Source organism: Lampris incognitus, chromosome 18, assembly GCF_029633865.1.
Source record: "Lampris incognitus isolate fLamInc1 chromosome 18, fLamInc1.hap2, whole genome shotgun sequence".
NCBI classification, from domain to species: Eukaryota; Metazoa; Chordata; class Actinopteri; order Lampriformes; family Lampridae; genus Lampris; species Lampris incognitus.
In genome coordinates, this window is record NC_079228.1 from 11,725,663 (window position 1) to 11,739,545 (window position 13,883).

The window sequence follows — 13,883 nt, forward strand, 5'->3', positions numbered from 1 at the left end:
TGGTGGTATGGGTTGGACCACATGCCTCCTCTGATACACGTGGAGCCGCCAGCCGCTTCTTCTCACCTGACAGTGAGGAGTTTCGCCAGGGGGGCGCAGCGCGTGGGAGGTTCACGCTATTCCCCCCCCACTTCCTCCCCTCCGAACAGGCGCCCCAACCGACCACAGGAGGCGCTAGGGTAGCGACCAGGACACACAGCCACATCCGGCTTCCCACCCGCAGACACGGCCAATTGTGTCTGTAGGGACGCCGACCCAGCCGGAGGTAACACGGGGATTCGAACCGGCGATCCCCGTGTTGGTAGGCAACGGAATAGACCGCTACGCCACCCGGAGGCTGAAGTCGTTCTACTAAAAGGGATCGGCCTCGTGTTCCTTAAAAGTGGCCCTTTCTGTTCTGAACGCAGGATAGCTTCTGCAAGCCTGCCTTGTGCTGGACTGATGCTACGAACACACTATACTTTGCAGTATGCTCAGACTTGTAATTTAGAGGGAGGCTCCACCAATAAAGGATATTTCAGGCTTAAACACATTGCGACTATGAGCTTGTTTTCATGTCAGGTAACTACTGCGTGCTTTAGGACGTTTTGGACCTTTTTTATTTTTATATTTTTGTTTGTTTGTTCGTTTTATAGATTTAAAAAAAAATCACCCAACCCTTCAGCTACACCCATTTAACCAGTAGTGTAGTGGAGATATAAAAAACCGTAGCTAAACGCAGTTTACGCACCTCTTTTGAGACACCCAAGTTAAGAGCTATCAAGCTGACGTGAACAATAGAAATGAACGCGTTTCAAATGGCATGTGTACTTTCCTGAAAAGGCTCCCTGTGGCTGGTAGCTGCCTGCCTGTAACCGGGATCACTGACTGCGTTTGCATGCACAGCAAGTCGAGCTGATTAGCTCGTGTAATTGGACTACTGTCGTTGTCCCTGTGTACAAGAACCGGGGGAGAATCGATTTTTTTGACGGAAGTATGTGCGACCCCGGTCCGGTAGGTGGCGATATGCCCCTTTCAGTTGGTTGCTTTTTTTTCAGCTGGTTGCTATTTTCTGCCCAATTGGACATTGTACTTGGCCAATTACCCCACTCTTACCCACATCCGGCTTCCCACCCGCAGACGCGGCCAATTGTGTCTGTAGGGACGCCCGACCAAGCCGGAGGTAACACGGGGATTCGACCCGGTCATCCTTTGTTGCTAGGCAACGGAATAGACCGCTACCAGCGCCGTGTAAAGAGTCTGGCCTTCCTTCGAGCTTTGCAACACGCGCTGTGATTGGCTGAGAGCCTGTCACGCGCTTGACGGGCGCCATGTTGCCTACCACCGTCTGGCTCTGTCGTCACGACCCTTCAGGGATTTTCCCTGCGTTTTCGGCCCATTTCTCGCCGATTTGTAGCAGCTGAAGGAGAAATGGCGTGTTGTGCGGCTTGGGGCCGTACGATGCGTCTGTTTCCCCAGGATGCACAGAGGAGGGCAGTTTGGACCGTGAAGAGTCGCAGGCTGGGCTGGTCCCCCTCAGCTTATTCCTACTTGTGCTGGGTGAGTTCGTTTCAGGGTTTACGATTTTTCGAGAAACTAACTTCCCCAGAGCAACCCGAGAGTCTGTAAGGTGCTGATGCGTGGAGATCAGGTGTATGACACATCCAAGCCCGCTGACAGAAATCAGAAGAATGTCAACAGTGTCAGATTGTCATATGGGATGGATTGAGTGACAGTCTGTCAGTGTCTCTCCCTCTGTGTGTGTGTGTGTGTGTGTGTGTGTGTGTCTAGGTGTGTGACTGCATGAGCTTGGTTTTTGAAAATATTTTTTATATTGAATAGATGAAGCAACCTGTAATAATCATTATTCAGAGCTTCCGCCAGAGGCCTAAAAGAGTGTGTGTGTGGGGGGGGGTGGACTTTTGGAATTATCCCTGCCATAAATTTTTGAGGGGGGACCTGGGCAGTTTTGGACGACCTTGCATTTTGTGACAGGAGTCCAGCAATCACATTATCCACGAAGCCAACTTGTAACATTAAATGTAATACACTTTTTATTTTTAGAAACAACACACTCTCCAGGTGTCAAACTTTCTATACCTGTACAGCACACATGTTGTTTCCTCTTCTATATCTGCATCAATTATTCCCTCACATGTACACTTACTGCATGCTAACTGCTAATTACTGCTCACAAAGAGAAACAGAACATAAAAAAATAGAAAGACAACAACACGGGGTATCATACCACAAACAACAAGGCACTAAACAAATACATTTAAAGCTTTACAAAGGTCTACAGTTTTAATTACTTTACTATTCTTCAAACCACGCAATGTGTCAATATAATAACTAAATTATATTGTAAATTGTTGTGTGTGGATTTCTTTTGGACCACTTGCACTTGTGAATATAATATTTCCCGTACAAATATGGGCGAAAATTGCCATCGTTGCTCTCCTGCTGATGAAGTATACCGACCTACATCCTGGTCAGAACCAATCAGAAGCCTCTAGGCCAATGTGTTCTCCATTGCTATGTCGTTTGGGGGGGGGGATTCCGGCCCGGGTGGGCCCCCTGGATCCGCCCATGTTATAGGTGTATCTAGTATATCAGTACCGCCCAGTTCACCCACGCTGACTTCAACTTCACTCACAACACTCGAAATGTTCCCGCTGCGTTTGTTACGCCTACCGCACCATAGCCACGCCCACCGTGCCTGAGACCCTCACCCGGCATTACATTACATTACATGACATTACATTACAGTCATTTAGCCGACGCTTTTATCCAAAGCGACTTACAATAAGTGCATTTAACGTTGGAAATCGGGAGAACTACTAGTCATCAGAGGTCATAAGTGCATCTAAACAAGCATCTAAGTGGAAAACCAGTGCTAAAGTAAAAGCGCAAGAAAGAGTTGTTTTTTTTAAATGAGTGAATACAATAAGTGCTAAGAACAAGTAACAGGGTAATAGTTATTAAAGAGGTGAGTTTTCAACCTGCGCCGAAAGATGGGCAGCGACTCCGCTGTCCTGACATCAGTGGGGAGTTCATTCCACCACTGGGGGGCCAGGACAGAAAAGAGCCGTGACTGGGTCGATCGGCAGCAGGGGCCTCTGAGCAACGGGGCAACCAGGTGTCCCGAGGCAGCAGAGCGAAGTGGTCGGGTGGGGGTGTAGGGCTTGATCATGGCTGGAGATAGGAAGGAGCTGTTCCTTTCACTGCCCTGTAGGCTAGCACCAGAGTCTTAAACTGGATGCGAGCAGCTACTGGGAGCCAGTGTAGGGACATGAGAAGGGGAGTTGTGTGGGAGAACTTAGGACGGTTGAACACCAGACGAGCTGCAGCTTTCTGAACAAGCTCCAGAGGTCTGATGGCCGACGCCGGGGCACCAGCAAGGAAGGAGGGAGTTGCCGTAGTCCAGCCGGGAGATGACCAGAGCCTGGATGAGCACCTGTGCCGTCTCGTCGGTGAGGAATGGGCGAATCCTCCTGATGTTATAGAGGAGAAATCTGCAGGAGCGAGCAACCGATGCAGAGTTTCAGCAAACGACAGTTGGCCGTCCAAGATCACACCCAGATTCCTCGCAGTCCGAGTTGGCGTCACCACGGTGTTGTCAATGGTGATGGCCAGGTCTCGGTGCGGGCAACCTTTCCCCGTGAGGAACGTCAGCTCCGTCTTGTCCAGATTGAGCTTCAGGTGGTGTGTCGCCATCCCCTCCGAGATGTCAGTGAAGCACGCAGCAATGCGAGTCTCTACTTGTGTGTCAGAGGGAGGAAAGAACAAGATCAGCTGGGTGTCATCGGCATAACAATGGTAAGAGAAGTCATGCGAGTGAATAACAGAACCCAGGGATGTCGTGTACAGGGAGAAAAGGAGAGGACCCAGAACCGAACCCTGTGGAACGCGTGTAGTCCCCCATCTTTGTTTCCTCTTATTTCTTTGAAAGTGCAGCTTGCAAGATCACGACGTGAGCGCGATTTTGAATAGCGCGCACATGGAGCTGCCTCCCAGTTGGTAGGCAATATGGCGCCCGTGTAGCCAGTTGGCCAGACTATCTCTGTACACGGCCCTGACCGCTACGCTACCCGGACGCCCTCAGCTGGTTGGTATTTTTTTTCTTCCGGTTGACCCATTGCGTCACATACCAAACAAGCGACAAACAATTTAGCAAGCAACTCCTTTAGCTGACACAACATGAAGTTTGTCTCCTCGTCTGTCCAGAAATGCGTGGTTCTCGCTCTTGCACTCGTCATGTTCATTCTGCCTTGTTTTTTTTTCCGACCCGCATTCCGGGAACTCTGCCTTTGATTGGCTAGTACTCGTTGCCTCCGTTGATTAGGTTGGTTAAGGTTAGGGTTAGGGTGGGGTTAGGGATAGGGTTAGCCAATCAGAGATAGAGTAGAGGCGGGTCTTCCCGGAATCCAGTCGGGAAAAATAATAACGCGTTGATACTACGCTGCTGTTCGACTTCCGGGTGCAAGACCGCCACGGAAAGTATGGACCATGCGCACAACGCCTAGGCCAGTTCGGGACCGATTGAAGCGTATACATGCCAGAGTAAATCCATCCCCAGCCGCATTATCTGGGTGTGTTAGTCCGACTTCGAGAAATTCGATATGGTACAATTTCAGTGGGACTAACACGTTTGCACGTATTTTAAAAGCCCAGTTTTAGTAGGACTAACACAATAAATCGACTTTTTCTAGCATGATGTAAACGCACTGACTACTGGAGGTCAGAGTTCAGTCAGCTTTTTAATCGTTATTTGATATTGCAGCGCATCGTGGCGTGTTGCGCGTGAATTCCAAACGGCCACCGGCGCGTCAGGACGGAGGGGCGTTCCTCCGCTTGTCTCGCATGGAGAGAGAGAGAGAGAGAGAGAGAGAGAGAGAGAGAGAGAGAGAGAGAGAGAGAGAGAGAGAGAGAGAGAGAGAGAGAGAGAGAGAGAGAGAGAGAGAGAGAGAGAGAGAGAGAGAGAGAGAGAGAGAGAGAGAGAGAGAGGGCGGACGCGGTCTATAGTCAATACGCACGCTGTGTGTCTACAGGAGCGGATCTACTCCTCACCCATCATCCAGCCATCCATTCGCTCTCCATTCTCTGTCTCTCTCTCTCCCTCTCTCCGGACTTTCCCAGCAAACGCATGACGTGACTTATCCGCGCTCCGAGTTTAAACCACCACGTACAGCACAGACCCCGTCCGCGCGGGAGGGGTTTTCCTAACGCGCCCACGGACAAAGCTTTGCCGGGATGTTTTTCCCTTCCACCTTCCCTTTCTCTCCACCTGACGGATAGCCGGAGTGAACGCGGGGGAACCCGGGCCAGCGGTCCGACTCGTAAAGTGAGTATAGAGACACAAAAGCTCCTCTCGCACACAAAGACTGAGCCACTCTCACCTTTTCCTCTAATTATGGCGGTTGATCTTATGGCCCCCGGGCGAGGCGCTCCGTGCTGTCAGGGTGGCAAGGCACAACTTCCCTGCAACGATTTCTGCAGATATGACCACAGCCCGCGTCACTTTGCACGTTATAAACACTGTTCGGCTCAACATTTGTTTACCTCCAGAGTAGTCACTTCTAAAATCATCCCCTGAACCTGTAATACGCATAAGCCAATACATATTACTGGCTGCCTATATATATATATATATACATACATACACACACACACATATATATATATATATACACATATATATATATATACATATATATACACACACACATATATATACATACATATATATTATTTATTTATTTAATTTTCTGGTCTCAGTGTACGTTTGTGATATATATACATGTGTGGGTGTGTGTGTGTGTGTGTGTGTTTACATATATTTATATAAAAATATATTTATATTATATATGTGTGTTTATATATATACATGTATTATATATTATATATAATTATATTATACATTATAATATATTGTATTTTATATATACATTGTATATTGTATATAATACATGATATTATATATGTATATATTGCATATCATATCCTTTAAAAATGCACGTATTTATCATTAATGCTTCAGGGTACCACCCTGCAGTGCAGACAGTCACATGTTAAAAAAACGCAAGTCAATATTTTTTTTTTCCCCTCCTCTAAGAAACGAGTTGGATTTGGGCTTAAGAGAAACTCTCTTACTTTGGGCCACTGGCTGGCTGTAATTCACGGCACCGTTTTCTATTTCTGTCTTCAAAGAGTCCCCATCCTGATTGTTCGCTGTTGGACCGAGACCTGGTAACTGTTGAACATTTGATACAGGGGTGAAAATGGAGCATTTACACAGTATGTCTCTGTGGATACATGTAAAATGAGCAGCATCCCTGTGTTCTGTACACAACAGCAGATTTCTATCCAAAATATGCTTTGGCAGGACTGTTGTGGCCCTTGTAACTCGGCTTGAACAGCAACCTGTGTGTCTCGCTCCTTACGCTATGTTCATTTTTAGACCCCATTGTCAGTAAGCCTTGGGTGTGCATGGGTAGGGAGTGTTGAATTATGCCATGCGTTGTGGGTTTCACATGACGAATCACCTAATTTACAGAAGATAATGTCTGCTGCACGCGGGCAATTGTCCACTGCAACCTCTCCTCACCGTTGCACATAATAAGGAAGTCGACTACATTAGCAGAGCCAGATACTCTACACATTCCCCATCAGTTTGGGCGGTATGACCTTGGAGGACTGCCCTGCAATATTTACACAGAAGGGTGGAGGACATGGAGATGGGGTGCATTTCTGGCATCTTATAGCTGGCAACTTAATTAGAAGATTAATTTAAGAGCTGGCAACTGCTGAGCATAAAGCAAGTTGCAGTATTTATTATAGTCCCATCACTGGCACTGTAACACAGAAGATCTGTTTCTGAGAAACGGTGTGTTTAAGTCTGCTCACGGTAGGCGCTCGCCAGTCATCGTCCAAATGGTCCGGTGCATATTGGGGCAGGGATCGCTAGGATGAGGGGGTCTGAGGGGTTTGCCCCCAGTCAAAACGATTCTTTAGAAAAAAAAAACCCACATTAAATGAAAACCCAGTAAGCCACATTGTCAGTAGCGTGGAGCCACATGTGCACCCTTCAGTGAAGGATTCTTTCAGAGAATCTGTCAGGAGTCCAAGATCCTCTCTAGGTTGCACGAATGCGCACTTCACATTCCTTAGTCCAACACTTCAACTCACGCCTCAAAAACACGCTGATGATGAACGCCATTGGAGGACGTGACCCAGGCGGCCAGCGTGACAGTTAGTCATTATTATGACATCATCATAACAAGTACGCCTCCATTATGGATATGGCTCTGCGTCACCTGCTCCGCGCAAGTGACGTGTAGTCGGGGAGGCAGTTACACGTCTCCAATACTCAACAAAGGTGCAAGAAGTGAGGAAGGGAACGGGATGGTAATGGCTATCGAGAGATGGGCATTTTAACAAATCGTAAGCAGAATGGACGGGAGAGGTGGGCAGGACTGTAAGATCGTCACTGACAGGCAGAGAAATGCCGTCACATAGCGCCCACGTGATCATGATGTATAGGCTAAGTCCACGATATCAGGGGAGACACGTTTGCCTTGCTGAACTTTGACTGTGACTCAAGCTCCCGCGCAACCTCAGAATTTAGGCAGCACCGTGTCCCCAGGGTTAGCGTTGTCGTGTCACAGTAAAAAAGGTCCTGGGTTCGAACCCCGGGATTGCCCAACCTTGGCGGACATCACAGGTCCTTTCCGTGTGGAGTTTGCGTGTTCTCCACGTGGCTGCGTGGGTTTCCCCCCCCCCACCATCAAAAAGACGCGCATGCTAGGGTTAATACTCCTGCTTTTGCCCCCTAAGCAAGGCAATGGAAAGAAGAAGTGGAGTTGGTCCCTGCATGGGCACTGCAAGCTGGCTGCCCACTGCTCCTATACATAAGGATGGGCTGAATGCAGAGATAGAAGTTGGGCTTTTTTTTTGTATATGGTGTGAATGAAAATATTAATGCACACTATTTCCCGGACTACAAGTCGCACCGGAGTATAAGCTGCACTAAGTTAAAAAAGAAAGCGTTGTTGCGAAGAAAAAAAATTCAATGAACCATGCACAGTTCAAATATGTTTAAACCATATCATCCAATCTACCCCCAAGAGGTGCAGGGCGTAATGCAGAAATGAATCCTGAACAGAAAGGGCGAGCCGTGGCAGTTCAGGCGTGTTTGGTACATTACAGGTTCACGAATTACCCCCACCCAGCCACTTCAGTCTCCCGCCCAGACGAAACCTCTGGCTGCAGCCGCACCGACGCGCTGAGCGCTGCTTGTGGACTGGTAGAAAGAAAACCGTATATTCTTTATGGTTTCAGATCTTCCAGCCAAAGACCATAGTCGTACCAATAAAAGGTGATGGAGTAAACACTGTCTTTATTATCGTCGCAGGTTAACAGTCGCTCACCACAAGCGGTGTCTAAAACAGCCACGTGGCACACACCTGTGGATACTGGAGGGGCGGAAGCAAAGGTTGGGGTGGTTTGGTCAAATGGGGCAAATCCACCCACAAAAAAAAATATCCCTCGAGTAGACTTGAACTTATTAAGAGCAGGTAGGAATAATTGATCCACTTAGATGAAGGACAGAGTGCACAACATAATATCAATTTCACATATTTTCTACCATTGTTAATATCGTGCGTACACTCCCTGAGGACATTCACGTGGTGGAGGGGGAGGTGGGAGCCTTAGACGTCCCTTCATCCACAGCTAAGTCCTCGGTGATGGCAGTGGGGTGATCCAACATATTTCAGCAGTACATCCAGATACATGGCGGCGCAGTGGTTAGCGCGGTCGCCTCACAGCAAGAAGGTCCTGGGTTCGAACCCCGGGGTTGTCCAACCTTGGGGGTCATCCCAGGTTGTCCTCTGTGTGGAGTTTGCATGTTCTCGCTGTGTCTGCGGTGGCTTTCCTCCGGGTGCTGCGGTTTCCTCCCACAGTCCATAGACATGTTGGTCGGGTGAATCGGCCGTACTAAATTGTCCCTAGGTGTGAATATGTCGGCTCTGTAATGAACTGACAGCCTGTCCAAGGTGTCTCCCCGCCTGCTGCCCACTGACTGCCGGAATGGGCTCTAGCATCCTTCAACCCCAATTGGGATAAGCGGCTTGGATGATGGATAGATCCAGATGTTTCTGGCCAGATGTTTTCGTGCCATGAAAACACATCACTGTGTGTCAAACACATCACAATGATGTGTTTTCATGTCAACATATACCTTATTTCCCGGACTATAAGTCGCACTCAGCAAACAAAAACAAAAAAATAAAAAATGTGTGGTTGCGAGGGGAAAAAAATAGCCCATTGTGCTTCGGTGCATAGGTCGCATTTATATTTCAATTTACATCTTGCGTTTGTATTTTCAATTGAGTAACAAGAATAAACAGTGCCATCTAGTGGCCCCTCAGTTGAAATGCAACGTTTTCGTCTGAGAAAATTACGTTGCATAAATGGCTTTGGAATATAAGTCGCAGGACAAGCCAGACGAGTAAAAAACAAAACAAAACAAAATCAGTGACTTATAGTCTGGGAAATACGGTTATTTCCCCCTTGTATTTAGAAGGGCAAATATTCTCAGGTTCCTTAAACAGTAAAACACTGAAGGCGTGGTGACCTACAGTAAATCACGTGACATCTCACCAACATCCCCGCTGCACCATGAGGAATCTGCAGTTGGGCTTACCCTTTTCTTTTGTCTTTGTGTTTGTTTTACATCAAAATGTTCCACGCTGACGTTTCAAACAGAAGTCTACAGCGCAACACAAGGGGTATATATCTGACAGATCAAATGGGTTGTTATTTCTTTCTTTTTCCAAGGGTTATCCATGATCATATTTCTTTCTTAAGATTTTTTCCCGGGTGGAATTTTCACCCGATATTCCCTGGATGTTCAGTCTCTGAGTCCTACACAGTTGAATCCCCATGGTTCAACACGAGGCCCACATGGCCCTTTTTCACTGCATGGCCGGAGTAGAGAGTCTGGCACCAAGTTGTGCAGTGGCCAGCAAAAAAAAAGAAGAAAATCCCCCCCCTCAATACCCAAAGGGTTTGAGTGAGTGAGTGTGTGTGTGGGGGGGTGGGGTCTCAGCATGTTTCCTAAGTGCTTTGCCTAATGTGTAAGGTGCACTCCCCTTGTAATTTGTGTCCTTGTTTTGAGCCGCTATTAACAGTCACATAGTGTCTTTTTTCCTGCAGAGTGGGGCTGCTCCCCTCGGATCTCTCACTTGGTTTTTGATTTGCCTTCCGTTTCCACTTAGCAAATCTTGGCTGTCTTCCCAAGAACCAGCTCAGCACCGCTGGTGGCACCATTTTGTTTTACGTACCACTGCGTGCTGACTTTGACATTCTGGACCGATGTCACAAAAAAAAAAAAAAATATTTGTGTGAGTGCGCGTGGGCGCGCGCGTGCAATGACGTCTGTCTAGGGCTAAACGTTCCCCCTCCGAGGGGTTATGGAGTGATCAGCGGCCTGATGATTGAAACATGATTGGCTCCCTGAAGAAACCCGGTCTAGTGATTGCTGTCTTAATCGTTCCCAGCGCAATCAGCTGCGCACGAGACCGCCGATCATTACCCCAATTAGGGCTGGTTGAATTACGACGGCCACTTCGGCGGGAGACTGTGCTCGTTTTTGACAGCGGTTACCGGCCAGGTGTCTCTGGAGGACGGGGAGTGGAATCCACAACTGGTGCATATCAAGTGGGCTAGATGCATAATGTAAAAAGAGAGAGAGAGAGAGAGAGAGAGAGAGAGAGAGAGAGAGAGAGAGAGAGAGAGAGAGAGAGAGAGAGAGAGAGAGAGAGAGAGAAAGTACAGCAGATGTTCCATCCCTCTGATGCTCCTCTGCAATTCACAGTCACATGTGACAGATCCCCACATTGCATCATAAGGGTTGTCTTTTTCCGTTCCTATTCTTTTTTATTTCCTAGGTTGTTTTTTTTTTTTTGCTCTGATGGACAGACGTGCTTTTGTCACTCGGCGGTCCGCCGTCGTAATCTTAACCCCCCCCCCCCCGCGTGGCCGTGGGGAACGCGGCCCAGCTGATTCAGAGCTTCCTACGGACGTTTTTATTCCCTGGATAGTTCTCTTGACAGGGTTGCTGTGCCCGCGACCTTGCCGGAGAACATTAAACGTCTCCTTTCTTTCCACTGAAAAGTGACTCATTTTGACAGAATGACTGCACTCTCCCGCTGCGCTCAGGGCTAATGTATGACAGACATACAATACGTCTCCATTCCGACTCGCTGCATTTCTTCTCTCCGCATAGAAACGTTCGTCTCTCGAGAGAGATGGCTGGCTCGAGGGGACGTCAGAACTCGTGCGGATTCTGAGGGTTTCAGTTCGACGTACGGCAACTTTCACTTCCTCTGTTGGAAATGGCGGGTTTCGCGTATAAACACGTGGATGAGTCCGGCTTCGTGTGCTCACAGAAACGGTGGGAGCGGGTAGGGTGCTGCCATCCGTTCGTCAGTGAGACATTTTAAAAACGATGGTAATTGGCAGGCTTGGCGCATATCCAGCTTTCTTTTTCTTTTCTTTTTTTTTTCTCTTTTTTTTTGAAGTATTCATTTGAAGAAAGGGCTAATTGTTATGCCTTGGAGGTTCATTGTTAATTAGAAGTTATCTCAGGGAGTTCTCACACGGCTCTAATTGGCAGTCAAAGCTGTGCACCACCTGGCCGACCCCTTAACAGCCGAGGCGCTGCAAACGCAACCGTCAGCCATCGCTGTTAGACCGCATACAGTCAATGGAAGGAAGGAAGGAAGGAAGGAAAGAAGGAAAGAAAGAAAGAAAGAAAGAAAGAAAGAAAGGATGGCTGGAAACAGCAAACAAACAAAACAAGGGGTGGGGGGGGGTTGGAAAGCCGGCATAGGAGATGAAGATTAATTGAAGCGTTAAATTTTGGTTTTCTCTAGATAGCGGCGGAAGGTTATTTCATGCTTTGCAGCTAAAAGCAGTCTTTTGAAGCGCGCGTGGGGGGGGGGGCGGGGGGGCAAGGCGTGTGTGAGGAGTCAGTTCAGTCTTCTGATACCGGCCTCCTCAGCACGTGCTGCGGAGCACCGTGCCATGGCGGCGCATCAATATCCCGCGCAGAGCCACATGGCGTATACTGTGGCGGGGAAATAAGTTTAGCCCGCAAACGCCTGGATGCTTTTCGTTTTACTTTTTTCCTTTGTGTCCCCCCCCCCCCTTCATCCATGCGGGGGGAAGGATGAGCTGAATGACTAACATGTAGCCGGGTCTAATGACATGACTTGCAGCGCCTGGCCTGCGTAGAGGACGCCATTGCTTGAAAGACGCCGCTCCGCGCACACACACGCTTCATAGAAGAGCCACCGTCAGCGGGACGCTGCTGCGCCTGGCATCGAAGCTATGACGTAATCAAGACATAACGCAAGCTGCTCAACTGTCAAAGCCGGTACGGAGAGCTCACACAACAGCTTGTGACCTCTTACACCTAAGAGGACTTTTTTTCATTTTTCTTCTGCATGTAGTTAGGATTATAACGCTCCCCCGAGACCAGGCGCGCCGGAAGACGTTTGAGCAGGGGGGGGGGGTGGGGGGGGGGAGGTGCCAACTAAAACAAACAAGCATTGTGGCGAGGCGGCCTGGAGGAAGGAGTCAGGAGGTGGAGGTCTCTTTTGAATCGCAACTCCCCGGGCCTCCATACGCTGCACGACCCCGGAAGTGCCAGAACCGACCAGAACATAACGATCCCCCCCGCCCCCCCCCATTTGCCAAGTGGCGACATCAGTCCCAGTCACGGTCCTACAGTCAGTAAACGGTCTCCTTCTTAGTCTGAGTCGATCCCCCCAAAACAACAACACAAGAATAACCACAACACGATTTTAGATCTGACATTAACACTCCCATCAGCCATTGCGCTTCCCCAGCGCAGAACCGCCGACGGTCAGAGCAACCGCCTCTCCCGGTCGCTACAGTATGACGTCACTGTTTTGTTTGTAAGGCGTCTGCGTAGCAGATTTGGAATGGAGCGTTTATTCACTTTATTATTAAACACGTACATCTCACGCAGCCCCGCCCACTGTTTAAAATAAAGGTTATGTTTTTTTTGTTTTTTTTTTGCATTGGTACGTTAGGAAAAGTGTTGCATACTGTTGGGTCTAAGATGTTACACAGACACCTGCCACTACTGGGGGGGGGGGCTACACCCACCACTACGGGGGGGGGCTGCAGCCCCCTATCCCCCCTCTTCTCGCACTACTGCCCATGACTACGTATAGGTCCAGGACATTAACTCCTTTAAGTTGCTGACTCATAATTGAGAGTCGTGTCCCCTTTGTGTTTCGCCTTCCCTTTGTTCCGATGCGACGGTGTAAGGACAGGCTGTTGTGTTGCTGTAAAGCCCCCTCGAGGCAAATTTGTAATTTGTGGTATTGGGCTGTACAAATAAAATTGACTTGCCTTGGCTTGACTTGTTTGAGGATGTATTTCCTTGTCAAGGATGTGTCAGACTTTGCCATACATTTGTGTAATTTTGTGTCTAAATCTTTGATAGAAGCTCTTTTGTGTAAGCATCCTTACGTACAACAATAGACCTTTGTCTCATCAAACTAAAAAGTGAATAGGGTGTTTTGTGTTGCTGTCCCGACATCTAAAATTCAAATGATGTCACAGCTGTGTCTTTCTGCTGTTAGACAGTGACAATGGAAGTGTATTGCTCAACGGCTTCCGGTGGTTGGGCGTGTTGACCGGTGGGTTGGAGCAGGGAAATAGAAAGAGCTTTGAGATTCCAATGACATTTTGCTGGAGTCCTTTAGCACCATGGGATAATGTTATGTGACAGAGGAGGGAAGGGTCTGGTCTTTTGTTAGAGTTGGTGGGTATTTACACTAGAACGACCGGGATTTCACTCCTAC

General features: G+C 48.3%; 1 long non-coding RNA gene across 1 annotated transcript in view; it reads left to right on the forward strand.

The window, feature by feature from the left end:
- Positions 1 to 5,285: 5,285 nt before the first annotated feature.
- The window catches only part of LOC130129002 (uncharacterized), a 37,346-nt gene continuing 28,748 nt past the window's right edge, over positions 5,286 to 13,883 (forward strand). Inside the window, exon 1 of the long non-coding RNA XR_008811942.1 lies at positions 5,286 to 5,323. This is a non-coding gene — a long non-coding RNA (uncharacterized LOC130129002). The remainder of the gene's footprint in view (positions 5,324 to 13,883) is intronic.